Raw genomic sequence first — 15,279 nt, forward strand, 5'->3', positions numbered from 1 at the left:
TTTCAAGACCTTTAATAAAGGCCTTCCTTTTACTTAGGGCCTGTCTACATTGCCCCAGGGTTCGAACTACAGGGGTGTGACTAGAAGTGGGCACAAAAGTGCTGTGCTGTAACTCTGCCATGTGGACTCTGTAGGTATGAACTAAAAGGTTCACAGTTCCCATTAATATAATCCTGTTTGAAGAGGGTTACATTAATGTAAACTAAGAACCGAGGGGGAGTTACAGGGCAGCATTTTGGTGTGCACTGCTATTCATTCCCCCATCGTTTGAACTGTAGGGCAGTGTAGACATAGCCTGTCTGCGGTGAGAGGTAGAGCACTGTGAATACTGACTTTTTAGTTTGGTGGCTGAACTGAACAACTGGGATTAAAAAATTGATCTGGCATTCAATAATTTTTAAAAATATTTTGTGAAACACATTTTTTTAAAAAAATGTTTATTTTGACCCAGAATGAAACGTTTTGTTTAGCTTGTCAGGGTTTTTACTATTTGAAATAAACTGAAAGTAAAATATGAAATGAAAAAGACCCGTATTGAAACATTTAACTGGTTCATTTAAAAAATGTCAAAATAAAATGTTCCCACTTTTTGGGAGATTTGTTTTTTTGGCCAAAGCAATTCAGTGACTTTCACATAAATTTGCAAATATTTTAGTTGACCTGAGCATGCATTTTTCAGTGAAGAAGAGTTTTGTCCAAAAAATGTCACCCTCCTGTAGTGGTAAGGTCTTGGGGCTATAGTGAGTATTTTTCATGACCTATTAGATACACGGCACAATCCATTTAAGTAATCTTAAAAAAAAAAAAAAGTAACTAGGACTTGCAAAGATTCCTACTCAGCTTTTTCTTAATGTGAACAAAACATGGCTGTATTTTGGCAAACAGCGAGGGTGAAAGCAGTACATATGGATGTAGGTGGCTAACTTTAGATACTCAGATTTGAAAATGTTGGTGTATGTTTTTCTTGTGGAAATTTGAGTTCAGATCTTGAGGTCAGTCCCAGGCTCCCAAGTTAGCAGGGACTGGGTTTGTCACTGAGGTGATATCTTGCAGGAAAAGGATTTTTCCATCTGTAAAAATAACTCACAGTTCTCAGGTAGGAGAATAGTGCATGAGCAGCAAAACATTAGTACAAAAAGGTCATTGATAGCTTGGCTGGATTGTTAATGCATAGATCTGGGAGTCAAGAGATATGAGTTCTGTTCTTGGGTTTACTACCATGGACTTGTGTGACCTGAGGTGACTTCTTCAACTGCTCTGTCTCAGTTTACCCATGTATAAAATGCAAATCTGGCTTCCTTTGCCCCCTAGTTGTTCTCAGAAGATGCTGGTGCTCATTTATTACTTTAGACTTGAATAGTGTGCAAGAAAAACTCCAGTGAACGCTGCACACTTCATCCATATCATTACTGCTTCTTGAAGTGTTTTAATGTTAAATATAGGTCAAATGCTGGTTGCAACTCTTCATTCTCTTCTGGCTTCTATCGTTTACATTACAAGATTGAAAACTACATTTTTTTTTTGCAGCTGGAGAGGAAATTAATCTCTGTGTGCTGTGTTCTGAATGTCTATTTATTTAACAGGCTGGGAAGCGCTATACAAATAGTCACTTTAACATTTGTGACAGTTTTCAGAGTAGTAGCCATGTTAGTCTGTATCAGCAAAAAGAATGAGGAGTACTTGTGGCACCTTAGAGACTAACAAATTTATTTGAGCATAAGCTTTCGTGGGCTAAAACCTACTTCATCGGATGCATGCAGTGGAAGATATAGTAGGAAGATATATATGTGACAGGGTCAGGCCAGATGGCTATAGGAGAGGAATAGAAGGCAGATATAATAGCCCCAGACTAAGTAGATCCCTTTTCCCTGGATACGGTAACAGGGAAGTTTCCAGAACAATCAGGAACCTTCTGGAAACAATTAAGACAGACAGGCTGATTGGCTGCAGGTATTCTAATCAAGAACCTGCTAGAATCAATTAAGGCAGGCTAATTAGGGCATCTGGGTTTAAAAAGGAGCTCACTTCAGTTTGTGGTGTGCATGTGAGGAGCTGGAAGCAAGAGGCACTAGAAGAGTGTGAGAACGCAGACTGTTGGAGGACTGAGGTGTACAAGCATTATCAGACACCAGGAGGAAGGTCCTGTGGTGAGGATAAACAAGGTGTTAGGAGGAGGCCATGGGGAAGTAGCCCAGGGAGTTGTAGCTGTCGCACAGCTGTGCCAGGAGGCACTCTAGACAGCTGCATTCCACAGGGCCCTGGGCTGGAACCCGGAGTAGAGGGCAGGCCCGGGTTCTCCCCAAATCCTCCCAACTCCTGATTAGACACAATGGGTGTTGCCATACACACTATAATGAGAGTGATCAATTAAGGTGAGTTATTATCAGCAGGAGAAAAAAACCTTTTGTAGTGATAATCAGGATGGCCCATTTCCAACAGTTGACAAGAAGGTATCCGGTTTGGCCAATGTACATGGCAGAGGGGCACTGCTGGCACATGATGGCATATATCACATTGGTAGATTTGCAGGTGAACGAGCCTTCAGCCCCCCCAACTAAAACCTCTCCATCACATCATCAAGGATCTTACAACATATCCTGAAGGATGATCCCTCACTCTCACAGATCTTGGGAGACAGGCCAGTCCTTGCTTACAGACAGCCCCCCAACCTGAAGTAAATACCAGCGACCACACACCACACAACAAAAACACTAACCCAGGAACCTATCCTTGCAACAAAGCCTGTTGCCAACTCTGTCCACATATCTATTCAGGGGACGCCATCGTAGGACCTAATCACATCAGGCACACTATTAGAGGCTCGTTCATCTGCACAACTACCAATGTGATATATGCCGTCATGTGCCAGCAATGCCCCTCTGCCATGTACATTGGCCAAACTGGACAGTCTCTACATAAAAGAATAAATGGACACAAATCAGACGTCAAGAATTATAACATTCAAAAACCAGTTGGAGAACACTTCAATCTCTTTGATCACTCGATTACAGACTTAAAAGTGGCAATTCTTCAACAAAAAAACTTCAAAAACAGACTCCAGCGAGAGACTGCTGAATTGAAATTAATTTGCAAACTGGATACCATTAACTTAGGCTTGAATAAAGACTGGGAGTGGATGTGTCATTATACAAAATAAAACTATTTCCCCATGCTTATTTCCCCCTCTCCCCCACTATTACTCACACCTTCTTGTCAACTTTAGGAGCCACCACAGTGTCCCCATCTGAATTTTTCAAATTTTAAATATAAACTATTTGATCAAAAAAGGTGTTTTGAATTTTTTCATGCTCAAATTTTTGAGATGAAAAGGAAACTTGTTTCACATACTTTATTGTAAACATTTTTCATTCTTTTAGAATTTTGTGAAAAAGTTAGTGTGTATATGCATGTATATGTAAGCTTATGCATATTTCAGAGTAACAGTTCTGAATAATGCAAAATGTATTGGTGAAAGATTGTCTCCTCTTTTGTTTCTTATAAGATATTTCTATTTCTCTTCTTGTGTACATGTGTAATATATTACTATTTGTATTTAACGGAGCCAAATTAACATGATTGATAGAACCATGATGCTAAATTTTGCTCTCAGGTACAATGGAATATATCCAGAACAACTCTGTTGACTTAAATGAAGTTTCTCTGGATTTACGCCAGATAACATGGAGTGGAATTTGGCCCTCTACTTGTGTATTTCCTGGTTCTTTATGTTCTTAACTATGCCACCTTAATGCTGTGTGGACACCGTTTTTAGCATTTAATAGACAACGTGTTAGAATGATCTTTTGTTATATGATATCCATTACATCTTTGTAAATTATTTATGTTTTCTTCATATTGAGCTTAAGGTTTAATTATTGATGTTTTGATCAAAACATTCCTCCACTTACTACTATCTATAAAATACACATATACCAACCCACAGCTTGCCTCTTTCGTCCCTAACCTTCCAAACCTTAGTGGATTAATGTAGTTAAAAAGGCTGATTATAAAATTGCTGTAGATTTGCTCTTCCTAAAAAGATTAATTCAAATGCACCTGCAAATAATAGCTCTGATTTCCCCATCATCTTTTGTTGCCATCCCCTCACTCTCTCATATCATAAGCCATAAGAATTCATGTTGAAAAACAGGAGAGAATGAATATTGTGACCACCCCGCACAAAATAAATTTTGCTCATAATTAAATCTGGAGTTCCCACTGAAATCTTTTGTATCCTGTTGGAAATATGCCCTGTCAGAATGGTATGGGTAATTCATATTACCCTAAATAGTCTTACTGAAGTCATAGAGTTATCCAGATGAGTGAGGATTACTGGATCAGGTCCTGAGTAATCCAAAATATTAGGTTAAGTGGTGTTTTATGTGTCTAATTTTATAATAACAAATGCATCACTGCACACTTGTGAATATGTGACATTCACATTTTATTAGTACCACAAACACACCAGGAACAATAGATATATCGTTCCTAAAATATTGCAAAACACAGATGTACGAATAACAGCTTTTATGTTACCTGCATGTGTCACATTAAGGACATGTAAAAAACACATTATAACTTTATATTTCTAATATATCCTGCTGCACTGTATATGTTGCACATCCTGAGATAGCACTTCCATGAAAATCAGCACAATAAAATGTGAACAAAATGAACAGCACTTTTCCACATGTGGATAAAAAGGCATATCAAGCTTATTCAGAGAGAGATGATGAAACAGGATTTTAGCTTTACTTTCGCCTGCTCATTTTTAGTTCAAGCTCTTATTCATAGCTATTTATCATGAATTCCTTGTTTGTTATTATAATTTCACTGTGCAGTTGGTTGACTAACATGCAAAATTTGTTACTCTCTGCATCTAAAAAATGGCTATGCCAGCCACTGGTAAAATGAAATGGTATTTCCTTTGAATCTAACTACCGGTTTCCTCTGAATGATGATACAGGATATATATTATACAATCCACTTGCTTTTCACACCACATCACATCGTTACCTTAATTGTTTCAGTTTTCAAAAATGGAGGTTCTGTAGCTATTCTTACTCAGTGCTTCCACGGAATTCTACAAAACATCACCCATAACAATGCAACATGAAAGAACAGGATTTGCTTCAGTCGCAATTTTTAGCCATGGGGGGAAAAGTGCTGTTTTAAATCTGATATCAAATGCTTTGATTCCTTGAAATACCAAAAGAAAGTTGTCAATTAATCAAAGGATACAATCACATTACTTCTTAAGGCCTTGAAAGCTGATTCTATCCAATTCTTTATGTATTCTGTATATTTGAGAAACAAACAAGCAATGAAATGGTTTGCACCTTCAAACTGAACCAGTCTTCTTTGCTTGTTTCATAAAGCCACAACCCATTCTCTCCCAGTAGGCTCTTTTATGCCTGCTCCCAAACACAGAACCGAACAGTTTCTAAAACATTCCTTCCTGGAGAAGGCACACTGGGTTTTAATATTTGCCCCCAACTCTGGGTTCACTTGGCTAAGCATCACTGAGCATCAATGTAGAAATCGTATGCTCTCATTGAGAGCCACTGCATCTCCACAATGTGAGTGCATGAGACCACATGCTGGTGCTCTCCACAAAAGTCACTTGTTATTTAAATCAGAATGACAAACCTGCTCCCTCCCCTCCCCCTCTCCCAACCTCCACAGAGGCATATTCTCATTAACATTCTTAATGTTAAATGGAATTACATGTGCACATCAAGCACAGAATTTAGCTGCAGATGCAATATTTGCAAGCATCATATCAAACATAAACATCATCTAAAATACAGACTTTAGCTTCGTCTTGCACACCCCCTTACTCACACAAGTAGTCCTCATTCTAGCTAGAAGTCCCACTGACTTGAATGGTAATATCCTAGTGATCAGGCCCATTTTCTGTGATGGAAACTAGTTACAAATATGAGGCATATTAAAGGTGGTAACACAATGGGATAACTTTCAACTCAGTTCCTTAGAAAAGGAGCTGTAAGATTTAATGCAAACATCAAGGTTAAAAAAAAATCTTTGCTAGCTGTGTAAAACTCATATTTTTTAATCAATTCCATTTTACTAATGAAAAAGGTAGCATCAGGAAAGAAATCTTTCTAAGAAAGGTAAACTTTCTAAAGAAAGGTAAACTCTGAAATTTGATTTAAAATATAAAAAGAATTAAATACTATATTATTGCACCTTTATAGTGTCATTTTAAACTTACTTTCGTTCTAGAAGAACGTTGCATAAAGGAAATAAAAGCCAACTTCCTTGTAATTTAGAAGGAAGATAGATTAGAAGTGTGTGCAAGGGATTTAAGTGTGAAAATCCCAAACAATTTAATTTTATTTTGAAGATATACTCAATAAAATTTTCTTCACTGTGACTTTCTACTGTTGTTTGATAGGATTTATTTTTATTTTTATATATCAGTCAACAAATCTCCTACAGAATTAAATAAAAGCTCAGTCCCTGGAGAAAGGGGCAATCTTGACTCAAAAGGCATAAGCTGATGTTTGATTCTTTTGAAAAAACTCTCCTAATATGGTTACAGAAACAGAAATTGAAATAATGTCAAATTCTACTAGAAATAATAAATAAAACCATATGCTGAAGCATCTCAGCTAGAATTCCCCAGGGCTATAAAACAGATATACACAAGTTAGATGGTATCAAGGAAAATTGGGGGAATGGGAAAAAAATCTTCATTTAGTGATTATCTTTCTTCATCTAATGTCACGCTGAATTTAAGCCCATTTTGGAAATGCTCATGTATAATCCTGTTTGCCCATTGTTGCCTTGTTGGCAAAAGTAGGCATCAAAAAGACTTGTCTGAGGATAAGACAAGAGATGCAGATGTTCTGTGCATTTATTAATTTAATTTTTATATCAACTAACATGAGGATTGACTGAAACACTTTTTTTCCAAAAAGCAAACCCCCAAAATAATATGCTGTATGTCAGGTGTCAGATAGTATGCAATCATAAATGCCTGGAAATTAAAGATAAAAAAGACATACTGGCTCATCTGTTCCATCCATCTGCTGGTGTAAGATTGTCCCCTACGTTATATTTTCTAGACCATTTTCCAGTTTAGTTTTAAATGCCTTGTTTCCTTCTGTTCAATTTGACCTTACTTATTTTTATCTTGGATAGTTAAAATGGCTGCTGATCAATGCACTACTTCAAGGCAATTTAAAAAAAAACAAAACACTCTTCATTTTTAAAAAAAAGGAAAAATTGTCCATTTTTTTGAGTGCAGCTAATTTTGAGGATATGTTCAGCCACAAAAGATCAAATCTGGACAAATATTGATGGTGAGATTGTGCTGGATGTTTGAAGCATCATCTTTTACTTCATCGTATGGATTAGGTTCTGAGCTAATCAGTCAGACAGCTGAAATGTTTTAGGTGCAAATATTGGGGGTGGGGGACATGAAACCAAAGTCTTTTGTGTTTAATGAGTTGCCTTTTCCACTCTTATTAACTAAAATACTTTAAAAATCAAAGTAGTTATGCTTAAACAATTATATTAGATGTAATCATTATTTTATTAGCATTTTTCTCCAAGGATTTTTCTTCCTGATTATGAGTACTTTGCAATTTCAGGCAATATGATGGATGTTACTCTTCTATGACAAGAATTTTAACAGCCCTTCTTCAGCACTCAGTGCACACCCAATTATGCGTCTGAGCTAGTAACCTTGAATTTATGTTGCCATGGTGACAAACTGGTCATGCATTATGGATTATCATTGAAATTCTACACCCCTACCTAGCATAATGAGAGTTGGGGACTTAATCAAATCAGCCATTCTGTGTGACACAAAGTGAAGCCCTAGCTCTTATTGTTCAGCCTGGAGAAAGGAAGCAGGCCTGATGGAGTGGCAGCTGCCGGGCTGCAGCCTGATAGCTTGCCCTTATGTACGTTTGTGAATGTACAGACAGATGGTGTTCAATGCCTGGAATTTCTAGCTTAGGAAGCAGCTGTTCGGATAACCTCCGCCATCTCACCTTGTTGTCATGGAACACTGAACAGAGACTGAGAATGTGGGTGGATACATTGACAATCTGACTGAATTTACGCTGCCTGGCATCCTTCTTTATCATAAGACTGCAGGGCTAGAATGAAGATGGGGGCGAGATGGAGAGGGGGAGCAGGGCTATTGAAAGCCGAAGCAGAGTATTTGAGTATCTTCCATTTCCATTTCTACTTTGCTAGAACAGAAAGAGACAGATAAAATTATTGTGGTAAATCATTCCCCGAGATTTAATCTAGTTTGCATCTCCTTCACAGTCTAGAAATCAGTCATACTATAGCCGTCTATTCTTATACAGTTTAGACATCAGTAAAGGGACCCAGGTTTCAGTTTACCATACTGTAGCTTTGTTATGTCCTTCTCTCTCAGAGACATGGTACCAGCTACGTGAAGGTCAGAATAGGTGTAGGCTCGATGCTAGAACAAAAATCAGACCAAACAGGTATGCAACATCACTACCCATTATCCCCTTCTGACATACCACTAAAATTCCTTTTTCTAGTTATAGTAATTGTAAGAAGACACAAGAACAATTGGGCAATTATTCCTGACTTTTTGGAGGTTATTGCGTTTAATAAAATAATAATGAGATTGTAGCAATGGTTAAAAGAATGAGGCATATGTATAACCATAATGTCTAAATCCATTTATGAGAGGTACTTCATTGTACAACAAAAGGAAGCTGATCTGTATATTACTTCTGATTTGTTCTCATGACCAAAATTTTTTATTATTATAACACTATTATTTATTTACAATTCAAGCTCTATAGTAGTTATGCAAAAACAGGCTGACATCCCACCACCTCTGTTAATGACATTGAAAATTCTTCAATTATCCAAATAATAAATAATCCAGTTGTGATTATCTGATTATTCAGTCTTCCCCCAATGACATTCAGATAATCAAGATTTTATTATGATGATGTATTTTATTTATTTATATTTATAAGGTGCCTGTCACCATGGTTTTTATACATCAGTGTTAAGCACCTGTCAGTATTGCTATTAGAGATTCATCAGACATGGGGTTTCCAGAGCTTATAATATTCTTTCAGGATAAAACTTAACATATTACAATATTTTAAAAGAAATCAGTTTTTTTGAGTTCTGACTGTGTCATTGACTCCATGTCTACATAAATTAAGAAATGTGCATGTGTGAAAACGTACACGTAACACACAATAATTCTTTGGAAATGCATGCGCAGAAAATGAATATTTCAGAAGGCTTTTTAAGTACGTGAATTACTGGTGATCCAGGACACCTTGAATGGACACCTTTAAAGTACTTATAAATCTAAATTAAAAAATATAAATACAAAATACTGTTCCTCACGTTTTCTGCACCACCCCTTCTTTGCAAAAAGAGCCACTGTCACCTTGTGTTGACTTATTAGATTATAATAGCTCCAGAGAAGTCTTTGTCGTCTATAATGTTAATGAGTCACAAACAAAAATGTCTCCAAGTAAACCTAGACTGACAGACTGTAATGGTTATGAAGCTGGTGCTATGAATAGGCCTGATCCTGAGAATCTCCATTCATGTTAGTCCCATGGAAGTCAGCAAGTATTATTTCCTCAGTACCTTGCCATACCAGTTAGTCTGTGTTTTCAATGATACTTGCAACCAGCAATTTGCTCACACACAAGACTTCTTGGTAACATCAAGGATTTGATTTAGCATAAGGAAGGAAATTCAGAGCCAAGGATTGAATATCTAGACCGATACCATTTTATTTTTGTTTTTAATGAAGGCTTTTCGGCTATAATTTACAGTACTTACAGTTTTCTTGTGTTTGTAGATTTAAGCCAAACCCTTAACTCTGATGTTAATGTCAACTTTATATGACTTAAATTCATTTTTTTACAGTAGAATTGCATGTATTGTGTAGGCATTTTGGAGAAGAATGTTACAGATGAGCCTAGCAGACTGAGCCAGCAAAAATAATGGTGCATGCTTTCAATTAAAACCTATTTAAAAAAAACACAAAGTCAAAGAAGGCTATCGGTGCTTTTCTCTCATTAAAAACATTCCATAAGAAAGGAGGGGAGATTTACTAAACCAGAACCATTCTTCATTGGGTATTGTGAAAAAATAATTTGTTAGGTTGAGCCAGATTCACTCCCACTGTAGCACTTCTGAAGTCAATGGTATTAGACCAGGGATAAATTTGGACTCCTATCTGAATTAATGCCAAGGTATACATCCCTTACAAGTAGTAAAGGAGCACTGTCTGCAGTATTTGCTGTTGTGGCTAGGTAGAAGTTATTTTAAAGCCAATTCTACAAACTTAACTCATACCGAGTAGAACTTACTCAAGCAAGTACCACTGGGTTGAAGAGAATTACTTATGTGAGTACGTACTGCTCAGGTGAGTAAGAGTTTAGCCTCAGGTCCTTAGTCTAAACATCAAAGAGCATTTAAAGTTTGATGGAAAATGATGATCACCTTTCAGTGACAATGTTAGAAGAATGATACTTGCAACCAGAAATTTGCAAAGTCCTGAGTTATTGTTACTTTATTTTTATCACAGTCTGTTGAATGTATTGTTGATGACAACTATATATGCAGATATTAGTGTATTCACATATCTTGTAAAACTTTCCTTGGGAACTTCAGCCTTTGGACTCACTCCAGCTGGAGGATCACTACTCTGAAACTAGTCTTGGTCAGGCACAGCTTGTCTCTGAACCAGCCAGGTTCCATGACTGTAGATTTGTTCTTAAAATGAGTTGGGAAGAGGAAATGTTCCTTATCTAGCTTGTTAGAAAAATACACAATCTGACTGGAATTAAAAGGCAGAAAAATTGTTACCACTGAAGAACTTTAAATAGAAGATATTACATTTCTTAAGAACTTAAAAAGAAATAAATTATAGGAAAAATATGCATTTTAGTTGTTTCAGAGCAAGAGGATTAAAGCTACTTAGATTTATTTATATGAAGAAATAAGCAGATGTGGATTTGGAAGTTCAGAGGGTGAACAAAATATAGCTGGCATATCTATGATGCAATGAAAATCAGTATCCTAGTAATAGCAGTTCATACAGAGAGGTTTAAGAGTAGCCCTGACAGAAAATACCTTCCCCCATTCTCCAGAACAAGTCCACCCTCCCTTCTGGCATAACAAAACCCACCCAAGATGTTACAACCATTAGGCCCAGGTGATGTGTTTCACTTCAGTGTAAAGCAGATTTAATCACAATAGTGAAATGCCTGTAGAGTGCACATGTTGTTGTTATCACTGTACCAGCTTGTTCACTTCCATATTCTGGCTTCCATTCAGGTAATCCTTTTGCTGCCACCCCGAGACGATGTTTCTTTTCTAACAAGAGTTCCGCTGGTCTGTAATGTCAGAGTTTTCAATTACATACTCTGACAAAGGCAATCCTCTGGAAAAAAATAAAAAGGAAAGGAACCTTTAAAGTGGTGTGGGGGGTCTGTGTGCATGAGTGCAAGCACATGTGTAAACCCTGCACCTGGAGCCACTCCTGCAGGAAACTTCTAGTTTGGAGAAACCACGTTAAGTCTTTCCTAGCATTGTTCAAACTAAAGAATCTCCCCTACTAGGTTTTACTGGTTCCTAGGATGGTCATTTAAGAGGTATTTGCAATATATAATTCATCCCAGGGTTCTGACCACATAATGGAAACACAACAAAGAAGTGTGGGTGATTTGTTATCTCACTGGAATTCCATTATATGCACATTGCAGTCTGTCACATATTACCAACTTGTGATTTAGGGAGCAGATATTCAGACTTAGGCACATGGAAATGTGCGTGCACCTAATTTACAAGCATAAATACCTGATGTATGTGTGCAGCTCAGTCACTGATGTATACAGATACCAGTTAGAGGCTTAATTTTCCACTCAGCTATTTGATCTGTGCATACATATTATGTTTTTGCTCTCATGTTTTAGGCACCAACAATTGTTTTGAGCAATCGTGTGTGCAGCACTTTGGAAACCTGACCCCAATATTTAACAGGTAGAACTAAAAATCTTGTTGTAAATGTGTATCTTGGTATATGTTATAATCATGTCAGAGGTTAACATTTTTACTTCCACTAGGGGGTGCCTAACTAATGCAATCTAAAAGGACCTGTGCTGCAGAAAGCATCTTTAAAAGCTGCAAAAGTGATGGCCATTTTGCATGTCTTCGTTAGAAAGATGAAGTCCCAGTCATCAGAAGGACAGATCTTCAACTGGTGTAAGTCAGTGTGTACCTTCATTGATTTCAATGGAGCTACACTGATTTACACTAGCTGAGGATCTACCCCAGAAGTTTTACAAGCTCAGGATCTTATACAAAAGAAATTATATGTTACCCATATGTACTGGCTTCTTAGTGGATCATCTTAGCCAGGTGAGAGGTCAATCTGCTCTGTATGGGAAAAAAACCGACAATGAGGTTATAGAGATACTTGGAGTGAGGGAAAAGAATTTAATGTTTTGCTCATCAGCCTGAAAAATTTGTCGTGCACACACACATTACATTAGTCCACCAGGGTATGCACAATGTGCTCAGTGCATCCACCGACATAGTCACAAATCTAGCTGCCTGTAATCAGACTTGGTGAAGTCCAAAGCCCACTCCTGGGAAAGGGGCAGGTTTGGGTGCTTACAAAATGGCAGCACAAACCTTCCTCTCAGGTAGATGTTTCTCCTCAAAACAGAGACCACCAGCCTGTATGACTTTAGCTGCAGAGGCTTTGCAGCTTTAGGTGAGGATATGTGTACTGTTTCTTTAAAAATGTAACAAGAAGCCAGGCAGAATGAGCCTGGGGAAAGCTCAAGGCAGATGCTTCACAGTGAAGCAGGGAGAAGGAGACAGAAGAGCTTTCGCAATAATACTGTTTTCCTTAATATAGTAAAGTGCCTTGTTCACTGTTAGAGAAGTGACCTTGGTGCACTTGGTTCTTAATCCATTACTACTATATTTTATGTGGAGAAAGCCCATTTGAGTTAGTGCTGAAACAGTTGGTTGTCCTAGAAAATAAGCTTTTTCCTATGAAAAGAAAGCTTTCAAACCTCCCAAAATTTCCTTCTGAAGACAAATACCAAAGTTTAGTCAACACTTTTGAAAATCGAGCCACTTATTTTGGTGCCCAACTTTAACCTCCCATGTTTGGAAATGGTCTGTCAGTGGAGTATAAATGGCACCAAGTAGCTCCAGTTTTTCTATAGTTTTTTATCTTTAAACAGTTGTATTTCACAGCTATGGTATATATGCAATCTAGCCAAACCCTAGTACTTATATATAGCTGTGAAATAACTTTGACATTGGCATAGTCATAGATTATGAGGCCAGAAAGGGACCGTTATGATCATCTAATCTGACCTCCTGTATAACATAGGCTATTGGACTTCCCTGTATGCAGTCCTGTTTGAACTGAAGCACATCTTTGAGAAAAAAACATACAGTCTTGTTTTAAAATTTTCCTTTCCACTGTTTCATTATTATGGGAAGCACACCGAAAACTCCCTCATCGGAAGCTCAGCCCTATCTATCTTTGCCCCACCCCCAAACACAGATATTAGGTTACATGTTAAAATATTACCATCTTTCTACAAAATACAGAATCTATACAATAAGAATTAGGGGAAAGACTGGCATTTTAAATAGTATCTGAGTTATACAGAAGCATTATTGTTTCACATAATAGGCAACTAAATACGGTGATGGAATGAATGAACAAACATAGATACTGAACTTCATTTATGCAATCTAGCTCCTACCTCATCATATATGTAACACGATACAATAAAAGCTTTCATTTCTTATACAACAATCAAGTTTAACAGTTAGGCCAGTTTTCCTAACTTCTAGCAAAGGAGAATTTAAGAATAGATACTCTAAAATTACATACACACACACAGAGTTCTGTTGGATTATTTTGTATTTAAAGCCCTTTATTTGTTTTAATTGCAGAGATCATTTTTCATCTTCTGAATGCAGCAAGTGAAGCAATAGTTGTCACTCAAGTTATATTCAGAAGAGTTCCTTCAAAATAGTATTGCTTTTCTCAGGAATGGACAAAATTATTCAGATAAAACAAGACCCCATTCAAACTTTGACCTAAAAGTAGAACTGAATTTCTAACATTCAAAAAGTTTGCTTACCTTTTAGAAAATTAGTAGGGATGGACATGAATAGCAACCTTTGGAGAGGAATCTGAATTTCCTCTCCATCAGGGTGCTCACAACTGGGTTTATGTTCAGATCATTATGGAGGTAGGATTTACCCAGGAAGGGACAGATTGTAGCCTACCCTGCACACCCATGCAGTCCTATTCCAGATGCCCACCTCAAAGGAGAGCAGCTTCCACAGAGCTGCTACTTTCCCTCATCAGTAGTGGGCTGATGGGGACAAGGAATGGGTAGAGCCAAGTTTCCTCCCCTAACACACCAGGAAGCACCAGGCGATATATGCGGTGCCAGGTGTAAGACTGATACAGGGTACATCCCCCCACCCAGGAGCAGGCAGAAAACCAGGAGACAGACTTGACTTTCTCACTCTCGGTCTGTTTCCTGCTTGCAGCACAGCAATGTGCTGTACCGTACACAGGGTTCATGGCGCAGACCTAGGTGGTCAGAAGTTTGGATTCATGTTTGACCTCTCTCCAAGTTTATAGAATCATAGGACTGGAAGAGACTTTGAAAGGTCATCTAGTCCAGTCCCCCGCAATCAAGGCAGGACTAAGGATTATCTAGACCATCCCTGACAGGTGTTTGTTTAACCTGCTCTTAAAAATGTCTTAGGATAGAGATTCCACAATCTCCCTAGGCAATTTATTCCAGTGCTTAACCATCCCGACAGTTAGGAAGTTTTCGCTAATGTCCAACCTAAACTCTTCTTGCTGCAATTTAAGCCCATTGCTTCTTTTCCTATCTTCAGAGGTTAAGGAGAACAATTTTGTCTCCCGCCTCCTTTGTCAAAGTCAGATTCAAGGTTCACAGAATTTGTCAGACCACTCTGTTTATTAGCAAAGTGCTTTGCCAGTGCACCCAGATATGTGAGCCCTCTGCAAAAGCTCAAGCTAACTTATTTATACAGATAAGCCAAAGCCAATTTAACATAAGAGACAAAAGGAAGCAGAAACTGACAAATATACATACATATCTTATTTGCATACTAACATTTACCAATCTCCTAGCTCAGTAGGAGCTCTAAATTAATTAGTTTGAGGACCCATTGTCTCACACTCCTTAATGTTTCTTTTCC

This window comes from Eretmochelys imbricata, chromosome 3 (genome assembly GCF_965152235.1).
Source record: "Eretmochelys imbricata isolate rEreImb1 chromosome 3, rEreImb1.hap1, whole genome shotgun sequence".
Classification (NCBI taxonomy): Eukaryota; Metazoa; Chordata; order Testudines; family Cheloniidae; genus Eretmochelys; species Eretmochelys imbricata.